The sequence below is a fragment of the Hemicordylus capensis genome, chromosome 4 (genome assembly GCF_027244095.1).
Source record: "Hemicordylus capensis ecotype Gifberg chromosome 4, rHemCap1.1.pri, whole genome shotgun sequence".
In the NCBI taxonomy this organism is placed as follows: Eukaryota; Metazoa; Chordata; class Lepidosauria; order Squamata; family Cordylidae; genus Hemicordylus; species Hemicordylus capensis.
Window position 1 is genome coordinate 287437307 of NC_069660.1, and position 11886 is coordinate 287449192.

The following is an 11886-nucleotide window of genomic DNA, read 5'->3' on the forward strand; positions in this document are numbered from 1 at the left end:
GTGCTGTTGGCTGGCTGGTAGTAAGAGACACAGCCCCCTTTTAAAATAGGTATAGACAAAGTAATCCTAGAGCCAAAGATGGCAGGTTGAAAGTCCAAGTCAGTTTCAAACCCATACCCATGTAAAGAGACCAGTTAGACCATTTACTGCTCTTTAACTTATTCATAAATGATCTAGAAATTAGGGTAATCAGGAAAGTGGCCAATTTGCAGATGGCACTAAACTATTTAGGGCAATGAAATCCAAAACACATTGTGAGGAGCTCCAAAAGGATCTCTCTGAACTGGGTGAAGGGGCAACCAATGGCAAATGCAGTTCGATGTAAGCAAGTGTAAAGTGAGACATGTTGGGGCAAAAACTAGCCCGCCCACCCACCCAGCTTCACATGTACACTGATTTGGTCTGAGCTGTCAGTGATTGTTGACCAGGAGAGAGATGTTTGGGTCATGGTGGACAGCTCCTTGAAAGTGTTGACTTAGTGTGTCACAGTGGTGAAAAAGGCAAATTCTATGCTAGAGATCATTAGGAAGGAGATTGAAAATAAAAATGCCAATATTATAATGCCCTCATACAAATCTATGCTACAGTCACATTTGGAGCACTGCATACAGTTCTGGTCACTGTATCTTAAGGCCACTAGAACTGGAAAGGTACAGAAGAAGGCAACCAAGATATCAGGGGCCTGAAGCGCCTTCCTTATGTGGCAAGGCTACAGCAACTGGATATTTTTAGTTTGGAAAAGTGATGATTATCGGGAGACATGATAGAGGTGTATGAAACCTAATGGCGCAGCGGGGGAAGTAACTTGCCTAGGGAGCAAGAGGTTGCTGGTTCGAATCCCCACTGGTATGTTTCCTAACAAAGCCAACGGTGTGCATTCTACCAAAGACAACCACAGGGCTTGATGGTTGCCAGGAGTTGACACTGACTCGAGGCACAACTTTACCTTGACCAGCTGACTTACTACAGGAACCTCTGATGAGCCAACCAGCTGACCTAAGTGCAGAGCTGAACCACAGCTATCAAAGGCAGAGGTCTAGCCACACGGCAAGCAAACTCAGTGCTGGGTTGCAAAGCAGCAAAGTCCAAGAGTAACTCTTGTGCCATTCCACAGACACACCTAAGAAAATGCCCCTAGCTTCTAATATAGGTTACATACCTCTGTGTTTGTCACAGGGGATTGGCATAGGAAACCACCCAATACCAATCAGATCATCCAACTCAGTCTTGTCTACTGGCGGTGGTGGCGGCAGCTCTCCAGGGCTTCAGACAGGATCTTTTCCAGCCCTACCTGGAGATGCTGCTGGGTTCCAAACCTGGGGCCTCCTGCAGGAAAAGCAGATGCTCTGCCACCAAGTTACGGCCCTTTGATCTTCCCACAAGACGTCACTGGATGAAACTGACGACCAACACAGGCTGTCGTACTGATGACAGGCTCTGTCTTAGATGGAGCAGATGCTCCTTTTTAAAAGGAGTAGAAATCTAACATCAGTTATTCGCCATGAATGAAACCTCCATGTTCAGCAGCAGCCTATCTCCAAGTACTAGATGCTGGGAACAAATGACAGGGAAGGGCTGCTGTTTCCAAGCTGGGTGCTTGTGAGCCCCAGAAGCATTTTGTTTGTTTGCTATCTTGACCCACGCAGGGCATCTGTGAACTAGTACTTGCAGGTGGGCGGCACCCGCTGAGGGGAAAGAGGCGGCGGAGAAGGGAGATGACACTCCGGGCCTGGTGGGTCATGGCCTCCCCACTCTGCTGCCTCCTCCACTGAGGGGCTGGGAGGACACGGAAGCAAGCAGTACGAGGTGGCCTGGCCTTGCCTTGCCTGCATGGCTCTCCCCCTCCCTCCCTCCCTCCCTCCCTCTCCTGCTCAACCCCTCCCCAGCTGGAGCCTAGCAGGTGGGCAAGTGAGTGCAAGCCAGGCCCATCGAAGGCGGGGGGGGGGAGGTGTCAGCCTGCATCCTCCACTGCCCTCAACACGAAGACAGCCACGGCAGCTACAGGTCGTGAGCAACACCATGGAGCCCATCCAGGGCTCTCCCTCCTCCTCCTCCACACATGCACTCCAGGAACCTCCAAAAGTCTCACAAGAGGGAACTTTACCCTCTCACGAGATGTGCCACGTACCACCTAAGCAGACATTATATATGAATGATTGCATTTATATCCCACTCTTCCTCCAAAGAGCCCAGAGTGGTGTACATGGTTATGTTAATCCTCACAATGACCCTGTGAGGTAGGTTAGGCTGACGGATCATTGACTAGGCCAGAGCCACCCAGTGAGTTTCATGGCTGAACAGGGATTTGAACTCGGGTCTTGATGGTTATAGTCATCTTAAGTGGCGCAGCGAGGAAATGCTTGATTAATGAGCAGAAGGTTGCCGGTTCGAATCCCCCATGGTATGTTTCCCAGACGCAGCAGTGATATAGGAAGATGCTGAAAGGCATTCTCTCATACTGCGCAGGAGATGTCAATCGTAAACCCCTCCTGTATTCTACCAAGGAAAAACCACAGGGCTCTGTCAGTGCCAGGAGTTGACACCGACTCGACGGCACACGTCACCTTGCTGGCCCTAGTCCAGCACATTACACCATGCTGGCTCTAAAATTATTAAGACTAATGAAAGCGATTAGAAACTAGACAAACTTGCTAGTGTGACTGGGCGGCCCTGAGGGCCCCTTCCTATTGGATTATTGACTCCAGGGCTGCAGAGCAGACAATGCAGATGGATGGTGGTGAGAGCGGACTGCCTATTCAGTGCAAGCTGATGTCAACCTGAGATCTCCCATGATTCAAGCCAGTGACACATTAGCATAGGAATCCAGGGCCACCTACGGCAATGCTGGCATCAGACGCCACCCGTGGGTTGGGAGCACAATGCACTAATTGCCCAAATGCCACACGCCCAGGAGGCCATCCTCTGGGACATACTTCTTGCCACCCTTGCAAAGTATAGGGAAGGAGAATTCTCATTTTGGAGTAAGCTGTAGTTCAAATCCGATTTGAGGTCAGAGTTAAAATCAGAGCATTGGAAGCTTCTAGCAACAGATAAACCAGGGCTTCTCAAAACTTGGGTCCCCAGATGTTTATCTATCTAAAATGTTTCTCTATCTAAAATGTCTCTATACCACCCAAAACTTGTCTCTCCGGGCGGTTTACAATGAAAATCACTTAAAACATCAAATTAACGAACAATTAAAATCATTGAAAACATTGAAAACCCAATATTAAAATTATACATCTAATTAAAAGCCTGGGCGAATAAATGTGTCTTCAGTGCCTTTTTAAAAGTTGCCAGAGATGGGGAGGCTCTTATTTCAGCAGGGAGCGCATTCCAAAGCCCAGGGGCAGCAACGGAGAAGGCCTATTCCCGAGTAGCCACCAAACAAGTTGGCTGCAACTGCAGACAGACCTTTCCAGATGATCTTAACAAGCGGTGGGGCTCATGTTGCATCAGCTTCCCTACAGCCATCATTCAGGGGATGATGGGAGTTGTAGTCCAACATCATCTGAGGATCCAAGTTTGAGAACTACTGATATTAGGGTAAAGGCATCTATACCATATTTCTAGCATATGTGGCAGAGAAGCGTTTGATATGCTTTGATTCAAAGGTCAACAGCATATTTAGCACATACAAGAAGCACTCTCTTGAAATTAGGAGAAACAGATTTTTTTCACCAGCTCATATATTTATTTTCTCCCCAGCATGTTAGGATTCAGCAGAAGAGCAGCAATAAATGGGTTTGTGATCCTCTTTCCTACAAGCTGAAGGTTGGAAAAACTATGGAAAAACTAGAGCCCCTGGTGGCGCAGTGGTAAAACTGCTGCCCTGTAACCAGAAGGTTACAAGTTTGATCCTGACCAGGGGCTCAAGGTTGACTCAGCCTTCCATCCTTCCGAGGTCGGTAAAATGAGTACCCAGAATGTTGGGGGCAATATGCTAAAATCATTGTAAACCGCTTAGAGAGCTTCGGCTATAGAGCGGTATATAAATGTAAGTGCTATTGCTATTGCTATGCAAAGGCATGCTGCTGTTAGGAGTTCGGGACTGCTCTTTGAACTCTGGATCAAAATGGACTTTCATGCCTACAGTTTGTATCATTAAAGGTAGGCTCCCCCTTGCCCACTGCTGCAGACTAGTGCTCTAGTCCATCTCATTCAAAACCATTTCCATCTGAATAGGACACTACCTTTTCTTTAATTCAAACATGCAACCCCATTTTTAACCACAGAGCGCAGAGAAAAGTAATTCTAAGTCCTGGATTTTACAGAACCCTTTCAGAAAGGCACAGAGAAGTCTGCAAATGAATGAGTTTTTATGGGCTAATTTGTAATAAGGTAGTTTGTACACTGATATATCATAATGAGATAAGAAAGGAAGATGGTAAATATTATTTTTACTTTGTTATTATTTTTACGTTTATATCCTGTTCTTCCTCCAAGGAGCTCAGAGCAGTGTACGACATACTTAAGTTTCTCCTCACAACAACCCTCTGAAGTAGGTTAGGCTGAGAGAGAAGTGACTGGCCCAGAGTCGCCCAGCAAGTATCATGGCTGAATGGGGATTTGAACTCGGGTCTCCCCGGTCCTAGTCCAGCACTCTAACCACTACACCATGATGGCAAATTAGGCAGTTTATGGGACGAGGGGAAAGAATTGTAGCCATAATAATACTAGAGGGCTTTTAGCTCTAGTAATGGCATTTCTTCCTGAAGTTCTTTTTAGCCTACTTTCCTTAAGGAAAGTAAGCACCCAGCAGAGCGAGAGAGAGAGTCCCCCACTATCAACTTCACACCTAACTGATTTGAACCAAATTTGCTACAGCTGTAGGGACACCTTAATGGCATAGTTCATAATGTCGTCACCCACCCTGATTCAAGATTGCAGATGTGTGCATGTTTGAGGTGCAAGTGGCTAACTTGTGGACCACCTAACCAATCTGAAACAAATTTGGTAGAGTTGTAATGAGTGACACATCGGGACACCTCAATGGCATAGTTTGTGATGATGACATCCACCCCAATTCAAGATGGCAGACATGTGAACAGTTAAGGCTGAACTTGTGAGCATGGTAATGATCAATTAAGATTATAATGAAAGGAAAGTAGGCAGATTAGTTCTTACCAGAACAACTTGTTAAGCATTGACAGAGGCTTCTCCAGGGTTGCAGGTAGGAGTCTCTCTCAGTCCTCTCTTGGAGAAGCCAGGGAGGGAACTTGGCACCTTCTCTTACCATGCTCCCATGTAGTCTCCCATTCAAATGCAAACCAGGGCAGACCCTGCTTAGCTAGGGGGGACAATTCATGCTTGCTGCCACAAGGCCAGCTCTCCTCCAGGGTTGTCTTTTCCCACATGCACCTGCCTACCTATTAGCTTCATGGGAGGTGCTTCTCGGAGTGCTGCTGGGCTGGAGTTGAGGCAGGCAATGGAGTCCCCACCTGTAGCATGTTCTCTCCAGGTGCTCACCCTGCTGTCTTTTTGGCCCTAAGTGAAGACCTTTAGACTTTCCCCCAGGATTGCTTAAAAGCAAGCCATTGATTTGCCTGCTGACTCCTGTTAATGGCGTGGTGCTTGATGGTTGTGGTTGTTGCCTGTTATTGTGTCTTTGTGTTCTGCTATTTTATTTGTAGAAGTTCTAATGCTGCTCTGGGAATATTTCTTGCTGAAGTTTCAAGGTATGAATAAATGAGCCTATCTGACTTGGCCAATTATATTTATATAAGCCGTGTATGCCGCTTTTCACCACATGGCCTTAGTTAACCAAACACTCTTTTCTGCCCCTCAGCTCTCCAGTGGCCAAGAATAACATGTTTCTGTGCATGTGCAGTTTGCATTCATCAAACATTTGCTTGATAGGTTTATGCATAGAAGCTTCTCATTTTTAAACCCTGACTCCTGTAGAGCTCACTGATGCTCATAGGAAGCTGCTGTATACCAGGTCAGACCACTGGTCCATCTAGCTCAGTATTGTCTACTCTACACTGACTGGCAGCAGCTTCTCCAAAGCTGGAGGAGTCTTTCCCTGGAGATGCCAGGGATTGAACCTGGGGCCCTCTGTATGCAAAGCAGATGCTCTACCATTGAGCTACAGCCCCCATCCCCATCATGAGAGCTGTGGGAAACCAACATGCATTTAACATTAAAGGTAAAGTGCCGTCGGGTCGGTGTCGACTCCTGGCGACCACGAAGCCCTGTGGTTGTCTTTGGTAGAATACAAGAGGAGTTTACCATTGCCATTTCCCATGCAGTATGAGATGATGCCTTTCAGCATCTTCCTATTTTGCTGCTGCCCGATATAGTGTTTCCCATAGTTCGGGAAACATACCAGCAGGGATTTGAACCGGCAACCTCTGGCTTGCTAGACAAGTCATTTCCCACTGTGCCATTAGGTGGCTCTGCATTTGACATTACTGTGCTGCTTTCAGGGTTGGCCGATACCCCTGCCCAAGCAACCATTCCTGGCATCTTCTCATAGGAACTCCTACTCTTCCGCTTTTGGAGAGGTTTGCGTGCATATAGCAGCAGCACCCTCTCCTAAGTTTCCCTGCCTGGGCACTCTCCTGCCTCAATCTGGGGACTTCCCCAAGGAGTTGTGGCCCCAGCAAGGGTGGCTTATGACTTTTTGGGGTTTCCCCCAAGTGTAATAAATCAAGAAAAACACAAGTTAGACACCAGCAGCTACCCAAGGAGGAATGCTGTTCTAGGGTTGGATAAGGACAGCTGCTCTTTCCGGCTAAATATAAGAGAATCGCCACTTTAAAATCCATGCTGAGTTAGCAGGGAATCTCTAACAACCTAATAAGTTTGTGACTACATGTGTCCATTTCTTTGTGCGAGAGAGAGACAGAGAACTACAGCCATTATCTCAGCTTCTTTCCCCCTTTTTCCTCGGGTGCTTTTTGTACTGCGTTGGTTAGGCAAATGTATGGTCGCCCTACCAGACCCAGAAGAACAACTTCATTTTTGTGTCCTGCTGCATACTGTAAAACCAGGTAGGCAGTAGGTACAGGGCACCACCAAGAAGCTAGCCTACATCTCTTAACACACTTTTACATCATGCCATTCCTGCCGAGTGACAGGTTGCTCAGAAGATAGCTGGGAAGATAGCTGGGATAGCTGGGAAGATCTTTGCATTTTGCAAAGTGATACAGATAGCATGCAACACTGCTTTAGAAACCGATAGGACTGCTATGTTATTAACCGTAGTCTAATACAGACTAGAGTCAGTTAATAATGTGGCACACATGATTTTGTAGCCAGGTGATGAAGTGGGGGGGGGGGGGGAGTTAAACACCAGCATACATGTTTGAAATGCTAAAGTGCTTATGATTGACTGCATCTATTACAGAGGCATGGTGGGGGAGAAGAAAGAGACAGACCAATGCAGTGCTAGTGCACCCCTGCAGAATCCTCCTTTTCCCATCTAGATTTGCAACATATTCCAAGAGAAGCACAGCCAAGCTTTGACCTACAGGTGAAACTCGGAAAATTAGAATATCATGCAAAAGTCCATTAATTTCAGTAATGCAAATTAAAAGGTGAAACTGATATATGAGACAGACGCATTACATGCAAAGTGAGATAAGTCAAGCCTTAATTTGTTATAATTGTGATGATCATGGCGTACAGCTCATGAAAACCCCAAATCCACAATCTCAGAAAATTAGAATATTACATGGAACCAAGAAGACAAGGATTGTAGAATAGAACAATATCGGACCTCCGAAAAGTATAAGCATGCATATGTATTCAGTACTTGGTTTGGGCCCCTTTTGCAGCAATTACTGCCTCAATGCGGCGTGGCATGGATGCTATCAGCCTGTGGCACTGATGAGGTATTATGGAAGTCCAGGATGCTTCATTAGCGGCCTTCAGCTCTTCTGCATTGTTTGGTCTCATGTCTCTCATCCTTCTCTTGGCAATGCCCCATAGATTCTCTATGGGGTCAGGTCAGGCGAGTTTGCTGGCCAATCAAGCACAGTACACTGTATACTTTTCAGAGGTCCGATATTGTTCTATTCTACAATCCTTGTCTTCTTGGTTCCATGTAATATTCTAATTTTCTGGGATTGTGGATTTGGGGTTTTCATGAGCTGTACGCCATGATCATCACAATTATAACAAATTAAGGCTTGACTTATCTCGCTTTGCATGTAATGTGTCTGTCTCATATATCAGTTTCACCTTTTAATTTGCATTACTGAAATTAATGGACTTTTGCACGATATTCTAATTTTCCGAGTTTCACCTGTAGATTGATATTCTCCACTGTAAGGCCTGGGGGCCAGTGGCAGCTCCCATCAACCCCGATTCCTCATTACACCTGTCTGAAGCTTTGGCCGCAGCAGAATGCTCTTAACCCCCTTGGCACTGGGCAGAGAGGACTGTCCCCACCATGCATTGCTGCACTGTGCTCAGCACCAATGAGGCTCCTTCAAGGGAAACAGAACCCTCTTGAGCCCCAGCCCCACCTTGGAAGGCATGCGGAGAGCATGGTCCCCATAGAATTCCATGGGGAAACCTCTGGGAAGGTTGATACTGTCCAGCACCCTGTGCTCATCTTCCGAGGTGGCTCTGGAGCTCCACCGGGCTCTGTTCCTCTCAGAGCGCCCCTTCCTAGCTCTGAGAAAGGGGCAGCGCTGCGCGGAGGTCAGTGCGGCCAGAAATGGCTCTTACACCCAAACGTATGCTTTTGTTTGCTTTCTGCCAAGTGGCTCCTACTTGGAAGACAGTGGAGATCTGCGAGTGCGATGGTAATGACCAGAGCTTCTGAGTGCAGAGCAGCAAGCAGAGGTGCACCTACCCGTTTCCCCAAAAGTTAGACCTACCCCGAAAGTAAGACCTAGCAGTAATTTATGTTGTACCACTAATTGCCCTAGTGCATTTTTGGGGGCTAAAATTAATATAAGACACTGTCTTATTTTTGGGGAAACACGGGTAGGAAGTGTTGGAGCCTGGATTTAAAGGCCTTTTGCCCTGCCCACAAGATGCAATTTTTAGAAGACATTCTCCATAAGATACATCCCACTAATCTGCACATATTGCATTTTGCATGGACAGTCCTGCTACTCTCCTCTCTTCCTCCCTTGCCTGTCTGGAGGAGGCCCTCCAGACCCCCTATTTGGAGGGAGCCCCCCAGGCCTGCAGGGGACCGGACTTTGGACCAGAAGTCCGGCCTAAAGAGCACCACTGGCAACAGGTCTTCTCAGGAGCAGGTGCACAGCTATGAGGAGCTGCAGCAGGACAGAGAGCCCAAGAGAGGCCTCTACCATCAGCAACAGCCCAACCACTCACAACTCTGACGCCAGAAGGAATACTCCGCAGGAGAGGCCCCTGGGTACCTGTTAGCTGGCAACCTGTGCAGGACTCTCACTCAGTCACAGCAGCCAATTTGCTCACCCTGCCAGCACCATCTTCAGAGAAGCGTCCTGCTGCACTCAGCCCTGCGGAGGAAATGACAGACCGCGCCAAAGCATGGCAGAGCTCTCGTTGGGTCATTTTTATCAACATAGCAATAAGTAGGGAGCATTACAGGGCACACGGGCTGCTCAGAAGAGAAGGGGGCTGATCTAGGTCGATACCCGACTCTCACCCTAAAGAGGCCTGACTGGGCAGCAAATCCTTCAGCTGCTGTGCCAAGTCCAGTGCTTTGATGAGCCATGCAGTGACACGGCTGGCAGTTAAGCAGTTGAAGTGCAGCAAGCCTTTGGAATCCATCGAGTGCTGGGCAATGGCACACAGCCACTGGCTCACAGAATTCACCGGCCAAGGTACGGAGCCCTCCTCTGTGGCGAAGGAGCCTGATTTCTCAGATGTCGCACAACGCTGCGTCTTCCAAGTGGCCAACATTCCAGGAAAGATCCACTGTTCTTGCTCTGTCATTCTGGCTCTAGCAGAAATACTGAGCACCCCCATTCAAGGACCACTTGAGAAAGCAAATGGAAGAGTGTTTCTGGCCTCAGACCTGTGTCCATCCAGCTGCCAGACCAGCCAAAGAGGATTCTTCAGATGAATAGGCTGTCCTATTGCCCAAACCTGGACACCCAAAGTGGCTTACAACAAAAAGCAAACATTATGCCCCATAACCATCCACTGGATCCCACACTAGTAACTCATAAGGAATTCTGGCGGGGCATATTATAAAATCCTTGCAAATTGGGAAGAGGTACTTGTTAAAGTGATTTTTTTTTTAACCTTTTATATTTCGCTCTTCCTCCAAGGAGCCCAGAGCGGTGTACTACATACTTAGGTTTCTCTTTCACAACAACCCTGTGAAATAGGTTAGGCTGAGAGAGAAGTGATTGGCCCAGAGTCACCCAGCAAGTATTGTGGCTGGATGGGGATTTGAACTCAGGTCTCCCTGGTCCTAGTCCAGCACTCTAACCACTACACCACCCCAGCATAGTGTCCCTCCAGTGGCTACCACTGGGGAATCCATTCTGTTTCTTTTAGACTGAGCCCCTTCAGCAGAGGGAACTTTTCTTTTTTTGCACTATGCAAATTGCTTTGATAACTTTTGTTGTTGAAAACTATTAACGTATACTGGGCATGTGCATGCCTGGCTGGGGAAGATGGCAGAGTGCTGCATATATACACACAGAGCCCCTTCTAGTCAACATTTAAAGCTATCAAACTGAAGAGGGTTTTGTTGTGTAGTTTTTTGCACTGTGCCAAGAATGTGGGCTGAAAGTACCCCATTTCCTTGTACATAGCTAAGAGAAGCTTGCTGCAAGTTCTAACCATTTGTTCACTCCTGAACTACACAAAATTTATTTTCAGTAACGTGTCATGAACAACCTAAATGCTATTCCTAGTGTGTTCATACAATCAATCAAGTCTTTTACAAAGACGATTCCATTCGTGCTATTGGATCCAATGTATTCATATCATTCTATCGGGCAACAAGCTAAGACCCCATGCAGCAGAGAGATGAAAAGGTAAGAACTCCCTGTTTTATCAGCAGCAACATCCTGTTATCCACAACAGCTAAATACTACCTTCACGTGCACTTCTCAATTGTACCTCTAAAAATTAGGTGGTGATGGGCAAACGGGAGTTGTTGCCTCTAGAAGACCTTCAAATACAGCATCTGGCCAGCCACTGTGGAAACAGGACACCAGACTAGAGAGGACCCTGGGCTGTGAAGCAGCAGAAGAAGGGTGGGAGGAGAAGGTCAATATCTCCAGGCGTACTACTGTCTTTACCTGAGTCCAGGACTGGGTTCCCCTACTCTCAAGTTCTTTGATGTTAAATTGCAGGGACGGGTGTGTGTGTGTGTGTTCCATCTTAAATTCAGAGTGCTGTTCCTTTTGGATAAATATAGGTATAATCTGTATTTAGCTTCTATTTATTTAAGGGGTCTTAAATTTAGGGTCATCTTCTATTCAGGTAAATATGGTAAGGGCCACCTCCAGCCTCAAAGGCAGGATGCCTCAGAGTACCAGTTGGAGGGGAGTAACAGCAGGAGGGAGGGCATGCCCTCAACTGCCTGTGGCTTCCAGCGGCATCTGGTGGGCCACTGTGCGAAACAGGATGCTGGACTAGATGGGCCTTGGGCCTGATCCAGCAGGGCTGTTCTTATGGTACTAACATGTAATCATCAGCCAAGGTTCTAATTTGCCACGAGCTGAATCCAGAGAAAGGTAGTCATAACAAAGTACCACTGACAATGACACAAGTTAGTAGTGACTAATGGGTATTAGTCATGACTAATGTTTTTAGATGCACAACTCCATGCTTTAACAGAAGCAGCATTCAAACCCTTTAAGTAATGTAGATGTTCTATTTTAAGTTTTTGCAAATTGTAGTGGCTTTACAAGAGACTTGGTTCATGCTCAAATACCATAGTTATAGCTCAGCTCCTCCAGTTATATTGGAATCTCC

General features: G+C 46.9%; 1 long non-coding RNA gene across 1 annotated transcript in view; it reads left to right on the forward strand.

The window, feature by feature from the left end:
- LOC128323473 (uncharacterized) overlaps positions 1–11886 on the forward strand; it is an 84117-nt gene that overhangs the window by 63513 nt on the left and 8718 nt on the right. The gene's annotated exons all lie outside the window — the stretch shown is intronic.